This window comes from Tetrao urogallus (genome assembly GCF_951394365.1).
Source record: "Tetrao urogallus genome assembly, chromosome: 15".
NCBI lineage: Eukaryota > Metazoa > Chordata > Aves > Galliformes > Phasianidae > Tetrao > Tetrao urogallus.
The window spans coordinates 10,545,896-10,566,213 of record NC_136828.1 but is presented as its reverse complement, the minus strand read 5'-3'; positions in this window follow the sequence as shown (position 1 = coordinate 10,566,213).

Sequence of the window (20,318 nt, the reverse complement as noted above, 5' to 3'; positions counted from 1 at the left end):
ACCAATGATTCCCCAGCCAGCAACTCCCCTGCCAAAGCTGGACCTCATTCCCATTGGATAAACCTGCTGGCTGAGCCCTACATCTGACCCAGAAACATCAGGGTTGGGTGTTTACCAGGAGCTGTGATCCCATCCCACCTGGGTCAGACTCACATTGGGCTCCAGCTTGAGCATTGAAATGGGGATGAGGATGGCCTGGGGCTCCACCTCCAAGACAGCACCTGGAGGTCAGGAAAAGGAGGAACAGGGAGGCCAGCAGCCTCCTGCCAGCCCAGCTGGGTGGATCTGGGAGGTTGGAACCAGATAATCCTGAAGTTCTCTTCCTTCCTTCCCAAACCATTCCATGATTTTGCACAGCTCCACATCACACAGACACGGAACTCCTGCATCAACACCCACTCACTGCTGCAGAAAACCACAGAGGTTTGTGCAAGCAGATCTGGGGTGTCTATGAGCTATCCCTGTAATCCCAGCTGCACGCCTGGCCATCCAAATGAAACAGTGCTCTTACGTTTTTATTTGTTTTGTTTTGTTCCACCCCTCCCTTGCTTCAGGATCAGAAGACCTTTATGAATGACTTCCACTTAATCTCATTGCCAAGTGGACGTTGCTGCGTTCTGCTATCACATCATGCTCTGAAGACAGATAGAGTTTTCTGCCCGAGCAGAAAGGAACATTGTTTGTAGAACAGAGTGAACAACACGTGAAAAAGAGAGAGGGAGGAAATATATATCAGTGATGTTTGTTGGAAGAAGAAAGAAGCGCTCATCTGTTCTGACGAGGATTCTCAGCACGTACAAGCTCTGCTCAGAAGAAAAAGAGTTGCTTGTTCCCCGCCGTGTTTGCAGGAATAGTCCTGTAAATATATTCAGAAATACTCAGGGCTGCAGAGCAGATTGTCTACCTGAGCATCCCAGCACCCCTACAGTGATGGGGGGGGGGTGCAGCCCCCCCACAGCCCCATGGCCCCAGTCACTTCATATTCCATAGGAAACAGGTGGCACGCTCAACAAGAAGGAGCCACAATACCAAAATTCCATTGGGCAGAACTTTGGTAAGAAAGATGGCTCTGTCTGATCTTGCTGGTGCTCTACAGTGTGTAGGTCAAACATTTCCATTGCCAAGTCGCTAACTCCCCCCCCCCCCACACAGCATTTCAATATTTATATTGCTCATACTTATTCCTTTCCGAACTGCAGGGCAAAAAGAAGTAGCTGTCTGGATGGATTGGTCATTCCTGCCAAAATACTGGATACAACTGCTGGGGACGGATGGCTGTGACTGCAGGGAGGAGCTGCTCTGTCAACTGCAGTTGTGGATTCACAGCTTTTCCCATTTTCTTGACACAACATCCAGCATCCAAGCACAGCCTGGTGCATGTGGCCACAATTATGCTCCAAAGGCATCCTTCAGAGCTCCCATCAGCTTCCAGGAACTCAGAGCAGAACACTTTTTGCTTACTGGGGCCGCAGCTCTGGTGAGGAGAGAACAAGCAAATCACATCTCTGCTCCCCGGGGAGTTCAAAGACACGGGGTGCGATTATCCGTGATGGAATCTGGCTTGCATAGAAAGCACTACAGTGGGAGTTGAGGACCTGTGGGTCAAGCAGGGACAGGCAGGAGGAAAGAGGGGCCCTCAATCATCAGCTGCAAACCCAGCCATCACCGGCAGCCACGCCGCGTAATCCAATTCGGAAATCTATCATGGAAATCTTAAAATGAGCTCTGTTTGCTGCCCTCCCACTGCCAGCATCTGCTGCTCCACAGCTGCCCCCTCCTGACAGCACAAGGATGCTCTGCTCCAGGCAGACCCACCCCAGGAAGGCCACGTTCACCCCATATTTTGGGGCACGCAGAGCTCTATGTGGGCATACACAGCCTCAGGGCTGACTCCATGACAGCATTTCTAGAGGGGAACAAAAACAGAGCAAAAACTGCAGCATAGAGCACGGTGTTGTCAGGCTGGAATTAAAAGGCCAATTACTTTATAATCTCCTGGGTACAGGGATGGTCTTCGCTCATACAAACAGGGCTTAATGAGACAAGGTCCTGGCCCAAAGTAAAGATGTTTCTGTAGACTGGAGAGCAAAGATATTTGGATGAAGACAGAGGTTGAGTCACTGAAACTGAAGTGGGCTGAATTTTGCCCGTATAGCCATCCCTGTAAATCCAACGCCAGAGGATTTTCTGGATTACGTGTGCACATTCCTTTCCCTGCCACTTCATTAAATAAAACACCACGCTTGTTCCCCATTGTAGGTTGGGGAACTTACCCCCAGGGGCACAGCAACAAGGCAGCAGCCTCAGGGCTCTCCTGAGAAAGAGACCCTGGGGACAGAAACGTGTATTTGGTTTTTTTCTCCTTTGCTTCCTTGTGGTTGCAACACTTGTCACCCCTGAGGTTTCACACAAATCATTTAGGTTGCATCATGCTGGGGCAGGACAGGGCGCTGCTCACTGGAGTATCTTTTGGAGGTGCTTCCATTCTCAGCTTCACGTTTGCAGACAGGAAGAACTTTAATTTCTTTCTCCTATTACACTGATTCACAAAAATCTGCTCTTTGGACACCTGATAGCAAGGAATGACTGGGGTTCAGGATGCAGGAAGATGGAAGAGGCTGTGCAAGGTTCACACCCTTATCTGCACAGGGTTCCTTTGCTCCATCTGGCTGCTGCCATAGGGAACATCCCACTGGCAGAGCTGTTTGTGCAACCACAAAACCCATCCCATGAAGATGGCGGGGCACACCAGCATCCTGGGCCGGGCTGGTATCTCAAAGCACAGGCTCATTGCTCTCCCATGAGATGGCAATCACATCAGAGTTCAACATCCCAACCCAGAGCCATTAGTTACAAAACAGGGAGAAGAGTTTAAATGCTTGAACATGTTAGCTCAGCCCTTCAGGGAACTCCTGATGTGCCAGAGCGTCTAATCTCTGCAAATCACTTTTATTCTGCCTTGCTCCGGGTTTTCCTTTTTAATCAACTTAATCTTTATTCATGAGGTGTGTTGCTGCTGCGTGACAGAAACGCCCAGATCCTAAGCATCAGGGAGCAGAAATTAGGGGAAAACTTGGGGCTTGTTCCAGCCAGGGCTTAAGGTCTGGAGCAACTATCTGGATGGGACAGGACCCAGCACTCCTATCTGCCACTGGGGGCCAGAAGAAGGGGCCTAAGAGATGCACCCCTAAGACCAGTGCTTTGATCAGCACATCTCTCTGCTATATTGAGTCCCCGAGGTCCCTGCTCACCTCATCTTGCTGATGGAGCCATTTTAAAAGAAAGAAAAAAAAAAAAAGAAGGAAATAAGTGAAAGGGATTAAAGAGATGAGTGACAACAATGAGAACAAAGAATAAATGAAGTGCTAATAAGATTTCAAGGGGAGAAGTAGGGCAGGAGGGAGCCTTGCTCCAAGACAGACCAACACTAGGACCCCATGATCTGTTCTCCCTCCATTTACATCACATTTTGTGACCCAACCCCAAAAAAGGACCTGGGAGAGCCAGATGGGGTGGAGCACTGTATGACACCCCAGTTGGCTAGGAAATGCCATTCCATTTTGGGAAGACAGCAGCAACTTCCACTTACGCTTCTCAAGAAGCAGAGCTGTCATTTAGGGGTTCCCAAGAGGGGCTGCCCAAGCATGATCCTCTTCCTGCAGATCAGCCCCAAAACACCCCAGTGTGCACAGTGAGGCTCAGCAGCCTGCCATGCCCCTGCTTGCATCCTCCCAGGATCAGTTTCCCCCTCCCAGCCATCATCCGAGGTACTGATGGGATTGTAATGCTGTTAATGAGCTGTAATTAATTAATTAGCCTGTTAGCACAGGGGTTTTAGGCTTTTTTGGCAAACACATTTTATAGCCAGAGGGAGGCTCTTCCCCAGCACAGCCACAGCAGATAAGCCCCATCCCTGCGCTGAATACGTTCACTTTCTGCCCAGCAAATTCATACCCCACTGCCTCCATCAGACTGTTTGTGTCACGGGGGAGGACCCTGGAAAAAGCTGCAGATGTTCCCCAGGTCGCAGACAACCCAGTTACCAATTTAAATGCAGAGGGTTCACAGACATCGCCATCAGCCCCTTGAGGACATCAGTCCCCTCCGGCAAATTTCACAAGAAAAACACAATCCAGGCAAAGAGCACGAGATAGCGGGGCTCCCCTCGGTCCCTGCAGGGGGGAAATTCCCTCAAGTACCGAGGCTATAACTAAAGCAGGCCAGGGTCCAAAGCGACAGCTGAGCTGCACTGAGCAGCCCCAGGATGCTCGGAGCCATGCACAGCGCCTGAGCCTCTCCCAGCCCAGCATCTCCATTACCATGCCGGTTAATAATTGAAGCACCAGCGTGGAGACATTAAAGTTTCAGGGCTGACAGGTCAGGAGTGAGGCAGCAGGCTCAAGGAGCAGTGCCACTAATTAACCCCGCACAGCACAGGTCTCTGCCCATCCATCCCCGTGGACAGACCCTTACAGCACCACACATGTGTTCCCAGAACTCTTCAGATCTGCTTTGCACAAGCATCCATCCCACACCACAGCGGATGCTCGCTCAGTAGTAGCTACCTCTCAAAATCAGAGCAGATTTTCTCCCCAGGAAGAGCGGCTTTCTATAGAGTGCCTAGCACTGCACAGAGCCGGCTCTGCACAAGGGTTACGAGTTACCTTTGCTGGACTGGGATGCTGAACAGGAGGGCTATTCTGCAGGAGCAGATGGAGCCGATGATCCTGGGAGCCAGCCCAGCGCGGTGACAGACTGCCCCACGCTGCCTCCCCCGCAGCACCGCGCCGGGACCCCGCACAGGAGCAGCGGCTGAGGGGCTGAGCACCGGCACGACTCATCCCACTGCTAGGTGCCCCCTGGGTGAACATCAATCCACCGCACCCCCAAACGACACTCCAGTATTCATCCCCCCCTCGTTTCTCCTATTTATAACCCACCCATCCCGCACGTTGGGCAGCAGAGTGCCTCTGCTCTCATTAGACTCAGCTGGGCAGAGCTCACCATCTCCCCCAGGTGCTCTCAGCAATTAAGCTAATTGCATCCCGTTGGGTAGCTGATGCTGCTTCTCTGATGCTGCAGGCTTTGGGTTTCTTTGCAGTTTAGAGGATTGTGAGGCTGTTGAGTGCAGGATGAGGCTAAAACCCTTTAGGCACGTTATTGCTCCTTGCTCCTTCTTGAATGTTGCTGCAGCAGAGAGGGCTCCAGAGAGGAGCAGCAACAATTGGGGTTCAGTAACCTGGGGATGGAACCCCCATCACTAGCCTTGTGGCACCTCCTGCCTGGGGCTGAATGAGGGGTTGGACTCAATGATCCTTCCCTCTCTGGTTCTGTTCTATGAAGCTGTGCTGTGGCAGGAGGGAGCTGCAGCACACCTTGGCAACCCGAAACTTCTAAAACAATGCACAGACGTTGAACTCCTGTGGAAAAGTGATTTTCCATGCAGCCATTTGAATTCCCTTTGGTTGCTGCATCTCCAGCAAAAGAGCCGTGCAGTTTGCGTCAGGGCAGGCAGACGGTGGGGCTGTCTGAGTAGAGCCGTGGTCAGGGTTTGGAGCACGATGGCTCAGCAATTAATCCTCCCCCGCGACACCGCCTGGGCTCGGGCACAAGGGAGCATTACCTTGATTAAAAACGATGCGTTAATGCAGCGCTCGGTGCCCAGCAGAGCAGATCCCCAGGGTTGCATTCAGCTGCCCATGGGCACCAGGTCCCCTGGCCACCGCTGAGCACTGCGGGGTGATGCTGCTGGGGACCGGCCCTCCTTGCTGGGCAGCCAGCAGGCATTTCTCTCATTAATCCAGCATTCGCTCCATGGAGGATGCTCCTGCCCTTTCAAAGCATCTCCCTCTTTGTCAGCTGCCTTTTCAGGCACTGCAGACACACAAAAGCCATTTTGCTCTGTGCGGTGCCTGGGAGCACATCCGTGCCCCTGCTGCAGAGCTAACGATGCTATCGGTCACCTCTGCTTCTCACCCAGGTGCTCGTCCCACTTCTTCCCAGCCTTGTTTCAGCATTTTCCTCTTACAAAAAAGAGTCTGGGATAAGTTCTTGTTTGTTTTCCCATGATATTATAAATGTGGTGTCCAGACCGTTCCCTCTCCTTGGCCCCGTTCAGCCCAGCCCTGCTGCAGCTTTCTCCCTTGGGGACCATTCCTGCATCTGTCTCCCCCCCAGTGCTGTTTCTGCACCTGCTCTTGTTTGCTTAATCCCTGCTATTTTATTACCTCTCTGGAAAGTTGCTGGGGCCATTTCCCAACACAGCAAACACTCAGATCTGCAATGCTTCTGAACCTAGGGGGGTGCACAGCCCTCACCCTGCACACCCGACCCCATTCCCCATGTCAGGATGACAAAGGTGAGCTGAGCTGGCAGGAGCAGGCACAGCACCCAGCAGCTCCCATAATTAATGGTACTGTGAGCACTTCCCTGCTGGGCCATGAATAAAACATCCCTTCTGAGGACCCAAACTTTGAAAAATCTTTTTTTCGCTTTTTGCTCTGTTAATTATATTTGCTGGAACGTGGTGCTTTTATTATTTTCTCCTTCCGCTTAAGCAGGAGTGAAAGCTGTTTTGGGGTCCTGACTTCCTACAGGGATCAGAGAAGCTCCCCCTGTGCCACTGCCACCCACCACTGCAGTGTCACACCCCACAGGCTGTTGGACACCTAGATTAGTCATGGTGTTTTGGGACATTTCTGGGTCATTCATCATCACGAACCTGGAGAAAAGTCTCTCCAGACCCCTTCCATCCCACAAACATTTCTGCTAACCCCCTTTGTCTGCAGGGAGAAAGAAGGGGCTGACGTAAACTATGCAGCTTGGACACTCAGATTGAGCTTCTGGCCCATGGGCCACCACCACCCTGCAGCTTCTGCTGGGCAAGCAATTCCCAAGCCATTGGCATGGAGAACCAAAGCAGTTTCTGAGCAGAAGAGAGCTGCTGTGTGCACATATCCAAGGCTCTGAGCATCTCTCTGGATAAAGGTGAAATTCCACTCCCAGCTCAGCTGGCTCTCATCCAGATGAGCTGCATTAGCAGAGCTTTGCCAGACCAGGATCAGACCCAAATTCAAGCCCTGCCATTGCAAAATTGCCTCAGCCACCCAAAATGCTGCTGTGTGGCCACACTTGGTGCCAGCCAGTGAGGGAGGATGGATGCTGCTTCACTGCAAGCACCACAGTGCCATTCTCTTGGGTTTGGCAACGGCCTCACGTTGTGTTCCCCAGTATGTCTATGAGCTCCTTGGGCAATGATGGGCATTGCAGTCTACATAGCCCTGCCCAAGGGGATGCCTGCCCCGTGCCTTTATGGGAGATCAGAGAGAGATGGTCATTTCCTGCCCAAGCAAGAAGCGCTTTGCTTCTCACTGGTTCATCTGCCAGGCAATTTTCTCTCTCTGCTGAAAGCACTGGGCTCCATCCAGCTCCAGCCTCCACCCTCCAGCCAACCTGAGGCTACAGCCAGTGATCTGCACGCCCAGCCCAGCCAGGACTAATTTCCTAATGAAGGTCCCTGAAATACTCAGCTATCAATGAGGTCTGTAACCCTTACAGTGCTAGAAGTGCTCCCATTCAGTGGGATGAGCTGGCACCTTGGCCGCTAGGAAATGCAGTTGCGTGAGCAAACTATGCTTTACTTAGTGTTTAAGAAGTTGGCCTGCAGAGGAAAGGGACTTCCAGCAGCAGAAGAATAGAGCTAATAAAGGAAATCCACTCCACCGAGGTGGAGAGGGACTCAGGAGAGGGAAATGAATGAGTAATCTAAACACAGCCACTAACAATCCCCCGGTGCTCTTCAATAAAGCAGAGATTAAGAGGAGGATTTGCAGCCATGCTGCAGCTGGGCTCAGCTCTGCCACGGGGCTGATCAGCTCCACCACAACCTCCTGGTTCCCTGTCTGGGAAGCGAAGACATCCTTGATTGCCCATTAAAAGCTTAATTTGGTGATGGCTGCAAAGGACTCCAGAGATTTGGTGCCATTGGGTCCCAGTGCTGCAGATCAGTCCTGGTCCCACAGCACACCGGGTGCTGTGGAGGTTCTGGTGCCCACAGCCCCACACCTAGCACCACCAAAAAGGGCTTCACGCCTTCCTGCGTGCTCAAAATACCTCCTGTCTTCTGCTGGGGTGGAATCAGCCCTCCCATAGTGGTACCACGAGGCAGAAGCCTTCCTGAGCCCTCCAGGCACATCCCCAGTACAAATAATGAAGAGGAATTTGCACTGGCCAACAAAGATGTAACCGGAGCAATCCCAGCGGGAGCATATTTCTGTAAGCAGGGGCTATATGAGAAAGGGCAGGAAACCTGACACGTCACAAATCACTCTCCTGCCACTTGCTGTAGTCTAGAAATGCTCTATTAAAAATAACACCGGCCTCGACTGCCGGCAGCGCAGCAGAACCCAGGCCAGGGGCTGAGGGCAGCTCAGGCTCAGGGCTGGCTGCCAGGTGGATGGAAAAGGATCTGAGGTTTATGGCTGATAAGTGCAGCACTGCTCTGCGGTGATTTATAAACACGGAGCTGCCCGTGACATCCATCACCCATGAAGCACACGTGGCGGGGGGAGATGCTGTCCTGGAGGGCCCTGCTGGGCCGGAGGGTGGGAATGGGCTCAGGATGCAGCGAGGTCAGACAGTTGGGAAATGTCAGCTAACAGCGATGCAGCCAAAAAATGAGGTTCTGGGGAAAGGGGAACTCTTTGCCAATGCAGCACACAGTAAACAAATAATCAGAAAGAGGGCAAAAATATTCAAGGGTGTTGGAGCATTTCCGTGCTTCTAAAAGGCTCGTGTTTCTTGGGAAGCACAAGTGCCCATTTGCTTTGACATTTTCCAGGTGAGACCTCTGCCATGTATTACCATTTTCCATTTAGAAACTGGTTGTGAAGGTGAGAAGCACCTGGAGAGGATCAGGAGCTTCCCTTCTTCCCCAGCTCCATTGGAATCACACCACCACCAGACCCATTTTGCCACATCAGAGCCAAAGCCCATGGACCTCTCAGCCCTGAGCATGGGCTGGGAGGTGCCAGGTGTCCCCCAGCTGTGGGACAAGCAAGGTGCCCCCACTCCAGCACCCTGCTGCACAGCACACCTCAGCTTGTTCAAATAAAGCTCCATCTGCGCAGATTATTTACAGGAGGATGTTTGCTCTGCTGCAGAAGCTGATTTGGTCATGAAAGTTTAAACAGGAGACAGAAAGGACGCTGAGAAGAGCATCCTGGAGACGGGACACAGCCCCATGGATCCTTCCCAGAGTCAGATCCCCATAGCAGCACACCTCAATCTGAGCTCCCCAGCAATGCAAGCATCTCATTGGCATTGACGCAGTTGTTGGGATCCACAGAGATCCACCGGCCCCGGGACAACCTGTCCTGCAGGTTTGAGGAGCTGCAAGGTGACTTGCCTGTACACAGAGCAAAAATCTCTGTTGACCACTGTAAGTCCAGGTGGTCTCATCAGAAATAACCCTATATGTGGGTTGTATGGAGAAGGGCACAGCAGGACTGCGTGTGAGCTGGGGAAAGAGCAGAGCAAGGGAAATCCTCCATAGAAATGCTTGCCCCGAAGCAGATGCCTTGTTGCTCAGCCAAGAAATAAAATCCCCACACAGAGACTGAGCCAAGAAACCACCCTATATCCCTACAGACACTGAGATAACCCCCAGGCCATTATTCCTTCCCTGTTGGAGGCCCAACCCTGAAGGAAAACACCTTGATAAAACTCCTCCCAGCCCTCCCATGTCCCGCAGCAGATCAGTTGTCCCCCGTACTGTTGTAATGCATTCCAGTCCCCATAGCAGGACATGGACTGCTGGGGGTCACTCCTCGGGATGCCCATACACCCCTCCTAGCAGATGAAGAGGCTTCCTCCACCACTGAGGCTGATCAAGCACGGAGCACAGCTGCCATGCACTCACCCATTGCACTCAAACTCACCCACGCTGACACATGCTCACCCAGATCCTCCTTTCTCCACCCTCTAAGACAGACCCCAGAGCTCTCCTTTTGCTCCCACCCCCAAAGCACTGCTGGAGGAGACCTCACCTCACTGCTCTCCGACCACCACCAGTCTTCCTGCTCCTCAGCTGAGGCCGAGGAGCAGGGTTATCAGCTCAGTGTTCTCCCAGGGATGGATGAAGAGCAGAGAAAGGCTTGGCGAAGTGGGAGAACCTGCATTCAAGCTTGCCCAACTGCTGGTTAGTGGCTCCATGGCACCACCTTCTCCTGCACAGCTGGACAGACATGTTCCGAGCAAGACAAGGCAGTCAGTGGGCAGGGAGTGGAGGGAGGCTCTCCTACTCCGGAGAAAACAACCCAAACCTGCCTGTCCCAGTGATGGCAGATCTGCTGGGTGACAAGGTGCAGCCACCCAGGCCTGTCCCACCACAGAGCTCCTCTGTGCCCAAGGCCAGCTCTCACAGCTGGGTGCTAGATGGAGCCGCTGTGCTTTGGGATATTGGCACCCATACCCCACAGCCTGCCTAAACCAAGAGCCTGCAGCAGAAGGCTCCTTTCTCTGGTAGCAGAAGGTTACTCAGATGGAAAGCATCCACACGTGTGTCATGAAACCAGAGCCTGCTTCCTCCTGCCACCACCTGCACCACGAGCTGGGTGGTGCGGCCACTTCTGGCCACGGGGCTCCGTCACACTTCTGGTGGCCAGGAGCACCTTTATGTCACACCTCTGGGTGGCCCTGCCATGTCCCTCACAGCATGCCCATGGGGTGGAGGAGATGATGGACATGACAAGTGCCATCACGTCCTCGAGGGGTCTGTAGGATGTCTACAGGAGGATGTTTAGGGTCTCTGACAGGAACCTCATTATTGTAATGATGTTTTGTCATAATTTCCTCCCATAGTAGGAGATCTGGACAGTCCAAGTGATTGTTCTTCGGGATCTTATTCCTACAGTACCAGCCATCAACACACACATGTTCAGCTCAAAGAAAGAGTGTTGGGCAAGAAGAGCACTCAAAAGATAACAGGGTTGATCCCAGAGTCCTCCTCCATCTGCTGGCATCTTTAGAGCCCTGAGCCCCAGCAGTGACCCCAAGCACATCCACTCCTTCCACAGCACAGCAATGGTGCTTTTGGCAGGCCTTCATCCAACCTAAAGGGCTGGGGTAATAGATGGGGTCTAATGTGGGTGGGTCAGCACAGCATGGGGTGGCAGCCCCCATTAGCTGTACCTTCCAGCATACACATGGGATATTATGTGGGGAAGTGCTGATTTTGCAAGGAGTTCTGACAGCCTGGGAGAAGTAAAACCATGCTTGGGAGAGCTGCAGTTCAGACCAAGCCAGGAAGCATTTCTTGCCAGCCATGAGTGGAGGAAGGAAAGGAGGAGGACCAGGTGAGCCAGGGATGGAGCACCATCTGCTGCCTGTCTTTGTGGGACACTGGCCAGATTGTGCAGCCCTGGAGCAGAATCCTCTCATTTGCATACACGCGATGCTATCTGGTGAATCCTAAAATCTATGGGATTGGGATGAAAGTCCCCTCAGGACCCCGTAGCATGGACAGGAAGGCCATGAACCACAGGCTTCAGCTGGGTTGGAGGTGACCACTGAGAATATCACTGTTATTTGCAGCCGAAACATGGAGAGAGGCAGGAAGACCCCAGCCATGGGATGCATTGCCAGCAGATCATGTCCTGGGCTCTCATTTCCTGGCTCCCCATCCTTGATTCCCAAGCTGGATCTTTCCCCCAACTTACAGCTGGGTTCCTGGTATGTTGGAAGTGCCTCTCCAACCCCACCCAACAGCTTGTTGTGTTCTTGCATGGATCTTTCCTTCTTGAAGCTTGGCTTCTTTACCTTCGCCAGCCAGACCCCATCTCAGAGGCCCAGCACCTTCCTTCCCACCACATCCTCCAGCCACCTCCACACTGAAGCATTTGGGGTTTGCTCCATCCAATGCTGAAGGAGCAGCTGGGAGCACAGCGTGAGCATGGCGAGGCCAGCAGCACGGCTTGCCAAGAAATCGGAGGGGAAAAAGGTTGCTTAGGAGGAGCTGGCCTTTGCAATCTGGTTCACTTCATGCCTCCCCCCCGACCACACGGTACCCTCAGCCAAATGTCATTAGAGGTCTGTCCACATGCTGATCACCTCATTTGCCTTCAAAGCCGGAGTGAAATCCCTCTTGGTGAGCGGCAGCTAGTTCAGCTACACCAACACCTCCAGTGGTTATTTGGGAATTGGTTGGTGAGAAGTGGCTGATGGACTCAGAGTGGAGTTCGGGTTGAGAAGCGGGGAGCAAAAACTGGAGATTCTGGCTGCCACCAGGTAATTCCCACCTGCAGAAAGGCAAAGAGTTGGCTGGTGGGAGGGATATTATAACCCAGAATCAAACCAATCTCTATCCTCAGTCCACAGTCTTCAGCATTTGGTCTGGCTCCAACACTCTGTCTGCAGGGTTTGGAGAGGTCTTACATCCCTCTCATCCAGCAGTGAACAGAAGCAAACACTGCAACATGGTGTGGCTGCAGGACAACAGACAGATTCATCCAGGACAGCCAGCGGTGGGAGATGAGAAGGGACTTAATTACAGTAAGTCCTTTTGCAGCAAAACTGCCAGGTGCTAAAAGACTTTTTAATTTAGCAGAGAAAGGCAGATCGCTGCCAAGCATCTGGAAACGGAACACAGAGAAAATCCAATTAAAAATCAGGTGGTGCTGCAATTGAAACAAGCTATGAAGTGATGGATTATTCATTTCAGTATGTCTTGAAGCCAAGAGAAGGGAGAATCTACTGGATCCTTCCAGCACTGTACCTGCTGTGATGTACACTCCTACCCAGGCTCTGCAAGCAGGCTGACGTCATGGCAAAGGCATGGCCAAGAGGCTGCCCAGTGCAAGGCTCCCATCCATCATTGGAGGATGACCCACAAGCCCTGCTAGGTGAGTCGCACTGCCTCATGCTCAGAGGCATTAATAACCCAGAACTAGCAGCCAACTCCATGGAAACCAACTGGTAGTCAGTGACAAGTTCTCCTGTTGCTATAGGAACTAGGCCCAAACAAATAAAAATTACCTATAATTTTTCCTCCCCAAAGTTCTCCCACATCACATTTCCATAGCAACTAATTAGCTCATTAGAGATCTGAACCACACCAGTGGACTGGCAGCAGTGCCCCGCTGCCTCTCGCCAGGAAGCTCTTAGGACTCTGTGTGCCAGCTCCAAGGGAAAGGCTTGAGCAGAAGGAGGTGTCGTCTCAGGCTGGATTTCTGCACGCCTTCCCTGTGACACCTCCAGCACAAATGGCACTTGCAGCCTTCTATCTCCAGTGGTTACCTCACCCTCCAATTTCTCAACCTCACTGTTTCACTTCCAGAGTCCCCAGGTTTCCTTCAGCCCCACCTCTGGGCTGCATGGAGCCTTGGCACCATCCTCCCGTCTTTCTGGCCACCACACTCAGATCTCTTGGCTTACTGCTGGCTTCTGCAATATCTTCATTGGCAGTGTCCCTGCAGGGGCTCTCTCCTCTCGTTTCCTCTCCGATCTCACGAGCAAATCCCTCCCTCCTCTGGCAGCTCAGTGCAATGGGTCTCTTCCTGTATTTTTTAGCTGTTTCCACCCAAATCCTAATAGCAGTGGGAAGCCACTGCTCACCTGCATGTGGCCAAGCCATTGCCAACCGCTCCAGTCTGAAGTAGCCATGGGTGCCATCATCACCTTCGCAGCCAAGGAAAGACCATGGCTTTGCAGAGTTAGGGCCAGCAGGAAGCATTAGAGCCCTCTCTGGATTGCAAGACACCCAGAGTACAACACTAGATCAATGGACACAATGCATTTTGTGCCAGCTCGGCTGGGCAGCTCCAGGTCACAGGAGACGGTGGTGGCAGAGCAACTGGGTGCTAAAAGTCTCCTGGGAAGAAAATGCTTAGCAAAAAAAAAAAAAAAAAAAATCACAGTGGTAGAATTGCTGTTGACAGGTATTGCTGTAATTAACACGAGCAAGTGCATTCCAGGAGATTAGTTATATTAAAGCACAGTCGCATGCCCACAGAGAGGAGGTGGCACCCTCAATTAGTGTCAGAAACTGGAAAGCAAAGACCAGCTCTGATTGCCTCCGCCGTGGTAGAAATCTGGTAGAAACCTGGAATCCCCCAACTGCAGCCGCACGGAAGCAGGGCTCAGGGCTCCTTGGTTGTGTTTCCAACAATTTGAATATTTTGACACTTCTCAAGGAGTAAGCTGTGAAAAGGTATGAAAGGGAAAAGGAAACAATCAGCAATAAAAGGCAAGCAGCTGAAAGCCTGTGAAAATAGCAACACTAAGCCTCGGTCCAGAGCCTTAAATACAAAATGAGATTAAAAGAAAAAAAAAAAAAAAAGAAATTGGATGAATTTAAGGGAGAACTTTCCTTCCTTTCTTTTCCTCTCCTTTTTGCCCAGCCCTTCAGACAGACACCTCTCCTCAGCACTGCAGGTAACAAGAGGGGGTGAGTGCCCCAGTAGCCCCAAAACTGCAATAATGCTGTTTCCTTCTCCCATTCCCTTCGTCTTTGCCATTCCCTTGTTTCTCAGAGTCCCAATTATTTGCAGAAAGAACAGCTGAGTGCTCCTTGCTTGAGAGCCTGGGAAATGCAAAAAGCTGCCAGGCTTTCAGGTATCCCTCCAGCATGATGATTAGCAAACTGCTCTCAGGGGTAACATAAGCAGTTGTCCCTGGGACAGCTTGACTGCTCAGGTGTTGGGGACTTATGGGGGCTGAGCTAAAATTCTTTTCTGAGACTTTGGGTAGAGTTGGTTGTGCTGAACATTCCTTCCTAACCCCTTGCATCAATCATTGATGAGTTGGTGTAAACAAGAGATCTGAGTGTTGGTTTCATCAAAGGGAAGAAGAATCACTCTAATTTTTGTGGGTTGGATATCACCCGATCATAGAATCCTTCAACCATAGAATCATTAAGATCAGAAAAGCCCTCTCAGATCACCAAGCTCAACCCCAACCCACCCCACCATGTCCACTGATTGTGTTCCTCAGTGCCACATCTCTCCATTTCCAGAACACCTCCAAGATGGTGACTTTCCTAATATTCAACCTGAATGATGCAGAGACCACTGCAGAGACTGCTGCCTGGAAACCTGCCCACCTGCACATCCTCATCTCACAACTCCTTCTGGTCCAGCCTCTGTTCCTACATACACAAAACCCACCTCTAGCCCACCAGCCCTACCAGGCTCCAGGGATCCCCAAAATTTCTTCTCAGAAAGCGTTTGGGCACTGGCACTGCTGCCCAAGGAGGTGGTGGAGTCACCGTCCCCAGAGGTGTTCCTGAGCAGTGGAGACGAGGCACTGAGAGATGTGATTTGCTGTCAGGGTAGGAATGTGTTGGGGTTGGACTTGAGCATCTCTGAGGTCTTCTCCAATCCGAATGGTTCTGTGATTCCATGGTGTAGCTTTTCCAGTGTCTCACAGGAACCAAGTGGCACGAATGCAAGGACACGAAGCCAAGCTCACTCCCACCTCCCTCTTGTCATCCATAGAAATGTGATTATTGACAAGATCTCTGGCACCATCAGATGTGATCAAAACCACAACTCAATTAGTTTTGACTGGATTGAAAGGTGAGGGTTTGGAGGAGGACGGCAGGGTGGGCTCCATGGTGCGGTCACTCATGGGTGATGGAGATGGATGTGGCCAGGCATTGCACCTCACCTTGTAGAGGATCCCAGGTGAGGTAATGTGAGCCCAGCCTGCCCTGAGATGCTTTTAATTCTTTCTCATCTTCTGAAATCAAATAAAAATCTGAAGGAGAAACTTTGTCATCTGAGCAACGGTGAAAAAAAAAACCACATGCCTGGAGATGAAAGGGAATTGTAGATGGGTATTTCATCTTCTGCTCTTGTAATGAATGTGAAAAACAAAACAAAACAAAAGAATGAAGCAAACAAAAAATCCCAGACGTGGTTTAATGAGCTTTGCATTTCAATGCAGCACCGGTGTCATCCTTCTGCTGCCAATGCTCAGTGGGCAAGCGTTGGGTCATGGGGAATAGCAGCAGTATTTACCAAATAACACATGAGTTTTGAGAAGAAGTTTGTTAAATATTTTAGTGCATCCAGTCTCCTCTTCCCCGCCCATCTACGGACTTACAAAATGCTTTGCATATTTATTTTAGCATGCACTAGATTTATTTAAAAATAGCATCACCAGCACTGGAAACAGCCCACTTGCTTTTCATCTAGATCTTTGCATTGAATCAGTGAATCCAAAATTAAACAAGGTTAGGTGAACTAAATCTATACAAGGACCTATTTGCTGATCAATACAGAAATGAAAGCTGGGACTTCTTTACCATGTGAAATATGAGGACTTATGAGAGAGATATTGCTTTTGTTATTACATTAAAAAAAAAAAATCAGATTTAATCTCCACACATTAAAAAAAATATTTGTTGAAGCGATGCTTTGCCCTAAATAATTTATGCTGGTTGTATAGTACCCAGAAGAGAGAAGTTTCCCTTCTTCCATTCCTAATGAGATGGAAAAAGACCTCAAATATTTTTCTTGGATTCAGTTTCATTGGTGCATGGAGCTGAAACTCTGCCTGCACCTGAGAGTTGGGCTCCTCCAACACAAAGAGAACCACAGTGTGCTGCTCCAGGATGGAGAGGGACTCCAGCATATCTGGGCCAAACCCACAACCCTGCAGGGAGCACCGAGCCTCGAGGTCTAGGGGACAGTGATGGGGACTGAGGAGCCAGCACCCATGGGACAGAGGGGAGCAGCCAACCCAGCACGGCCACAGTGGTGTGCTATGGGGCTGGGCAGCAGGCATTTGGGAAAAAGGGTGGTCAGACTTTTAGCCCACTTTGGGGACAACACCTGGGGCTTGCATAGGGAGCACTGCCATGCCCAGCTGGGTCCCTTTCTCACAAGCACACTGCAAGAACCGATCCATCAAGTGCTGTACCTGTTTTGCTTTGAATAAATCTGCATATCAGACGCTTCCATGAATGAAAAATGCATGCACTGGTAAATCAGAGGTGAAATAACACATCAGTTGTCAGCGCTTTTTTTTTTTTTTCCCCCAGGAGTTTCATTAAAAAAGACACATCATCTGATAAAGGTAATAACGAGAGCGATCCTCAGCCAGCACTGCTTCAGCAGGGTGTCCATGGGGTCCCACGTCCCTCTTTTGGGGGACCTACCTGGGTGCCAAGAGGACAGGTGACAGCGGTGTTTCTCCCCATGCTGTTCCCATACCACCAGCATTCGGGTTAGCAGCAACACATGGACACGAGCACGCAGCAAAGAGGCAACAGCTGCTTCTCACTGGCCCAGATTAGGATTTTAATTAAGGAAAAGATTTGGGGGAATGAGGGGGAAAATAATTCTGAAAGCTTTAATTAAAGAAGTTCAGGGCGAGGCAGGATGATGGGGAGGGATGCATCCTGCTGTGGCTGGGGAGGGTGAGCTCTGACCCCATTGGGACACTCAGTGTTGAGGGGATGGGGCAGCCTCTGTGCACGCCTCAGATTGAGCTGCTGCAGACCCCCAGTGAGACCCAAAGGCAGAGAGAGTGTGAGCTCCCACCTGGTTAAAAATACATCAAAAGCCAAATTCCTATTGATTTGGCTCTGATGTAAGTGCAACTGGGGCTGGTGAGGGTTCCTGTGCTACATGATGCAGTGGGTGCTGGAGCTAGTGGAAAGCTTTGCTTCCACGCTGCATTCCAGAGCAGCAGTGGGGTCAGGGTGGGTGCTGTGCCCAGGATGGGGGCACCCATTGCAGTAGGGGTTAATGCTGGTTCAATAAGAGCCTCCAGAGAAGCAGAAATGATCAATAATGCTGGGTGTGAAATGCCATATCAAAGCCACACGGGGTTGGTTGGAAGCGGAGCTGTAAATGCTGCAAGGAGGAAGTGCTGCCTGGTGAGTTGTCTTTGCTGTGTTTTGTTTGGACATGTGTGTTTCTGCTCACAGCAGGGTTTGCAGCACTTCTCAGCAGAAGCTCTGCTCTGAGCACTCACTCAGAAAGCAACAATGTGCCATTAACCTGAGCTTTTGCTCTGCTTCTTTGATAGGAAGGTGTGAGAGGAGCACAGCTGAACCCAAACCCTGCCGCAAAGCTCGGGCACCTGTGTCAGGAACACAGCTGGACAAAACTCCTGCAGCACAAAGACTCCACAAAATGTGTTTCCAAAAGACAAGAGCCAACCTTCATCAGAAGCCACAGCCAGAGGAGAGAGGTTTGGACACCATCCTGACACACAGAACTGGGGTTGCATTCTTGGATGTGTGAGATGCAACCATGTGCCCAGGGCTGGGAGTTCTCTGTCACCAGTAAATGAGGTTTAGGGGAGAAAAGTGCCACGTCAGTCCCACAGGAGCCCTCAGCAGGCCATCACCCCCTGCTTGCACCTCAGACCTCTGGTGTGCACACAGAAAGCTGGTGGGTTTCAGGACCCAAATAAAGCCAGGGAGAAGATTCTGGTGCTGCTGTTTTAAAGCAATTTTCCTTTTCTCTGGCACATTTGCCATTGCACAGCTCCAGCTCATTCCTCAACTCCAAGACCATGCAAGACCTGTTGCAAGCAGAAATGCTGCACGGGGGCTTTGGTGAGGGTCAGTGCAACCCAGGGAATTCCAAACCTGTTGCATCACTCCTCTGAGCATTGCACACCTCAAACTCAGGCTGCAGCTTTCATCTCAAGCAATCTCATACAAAATCTCATTTTGCATAAGAAGAAAGGAATACGTCACTCTAGAAGTGATCTCATCATCCCTGAGCCAGGAGTTACACTGAGCAAAGCCAAGCTGCTATCGAGGTAACTGCTTTGGTTTCATCAAGGTTCCCACCTCCTCCACCCCAGAGCAGCTCCGAGATGCAAATCAAGCACAAAAGCCACCTGGGCTCCTCGGCAGCACTCTGCCCACGTGCCTGGAAGGCAGCAGCCGGTGCCAGCGCCGCGTGGGGCGCACAGAAAGGGTAAGGCAGTGTGCAAGGGGCCAGGAGCACTGCGTGGGGCTGAGCAGCCCTGGGCAAAGCTGGAGGGTCTTCCGTGGGAGGTGACCTCTGTGGGGACCCCAGCACCCCCCTGATCTGCTTGCTTCAATCCTCGATATTTTCAGGCTTTGCACTGCTCTCCTCCTCCAGCCCCCACGTTTCCCCCACCTCTGCAAAAGCAGCAGGAATGTGGAGCCAAGAGGAGGGCAGCGCCTGCTGGGTAGGGTGGGAGCTTCCACCCGACTTCTCCTTATCCTTTCTTTGGGGTCCTGTGCAGCAAGCCACCCTGGTTTCCCAGCACCCCAACATGGGGGATTTGCTGTTGACCCCACTGTAAGTCCCAGGGCACGCAGCAGAAAGCAGCTGCAGAAATGTACAGGATTTGGGCCCACTGCCCGTGCGTGGGCTGGGCTTGCAAACCAGATGGAGAGAGGAGGGTTGGAGGTACTTCACCCAAAACAGGGGTGAAAATAGCGCAAAACTTGTAAACTCATATTTATATAATGGCCAATTATCAGGGAGACCACCCGGATGTCCATGGTTAAACCAAAGCTCTGCTCACCCCAAAACAAAGCACCCACATTCTGCATACAGAGCAGTACCAAGTGATGCATCCATGGCAGCTCCCATGGGCAGCACTGAACTTCCCAGCCCCCATGCACTTCACTTTGAGGCCATTCCTCCTTGGGCTGCACCGGGCACCCCAGGGGCCAACTGGGATGATTTCAGGGCCGCTCAGCTGCCTGGCTGGGGGTGGGGAGGGTAATCCATATTGCTGAGGTCTCATTGGTATTCTGCAGTTTCAGCTCATTAGCCCTTAGGTGCTACCAGAGCTGGAGCATTGGAAGTTTCTGGGCTGAGACAGCTATTAGGGGAGGATGGAACGCATCTCACACAACCCAGTGCCCTGCGCTGATTTATGCTATCGATCTTGAAGGTGCCCACGTGCTGCCTGAACCTAAAAAAACCCAACCCTGCCCGACATACAGCCCCAGCCACCTTCAGAAAAGAATGAAAGAAAGAAAAACCAAGCAAAATAAATAACCCAGAGAACTCCCTGCGATCTGCTCTCCAGGAGCACCACCAGCTCCAACTCCCAGTATGACCAGTGAGGGCTGATGGGGGGGACTGGGCGCCCATCACAGCCAGCTGAGCACAGGGCAGGGCTGGATGCCACCCCTTGGTGCCACGTCTGCTCTCCTGGGCTGGCTGAGGTGTGATGAGTTGTGCTGTCTGCATTGAGGGGTTGTCCTGCTTTGGGCACTGCCTGCTTGCACCCTACCATGTGCCGGCAGAAATAACCCCTTTATGCTTGTATTTGAGCCAACTTTAGGGGGGGAGGATGAAAAAAACAAAAAACTT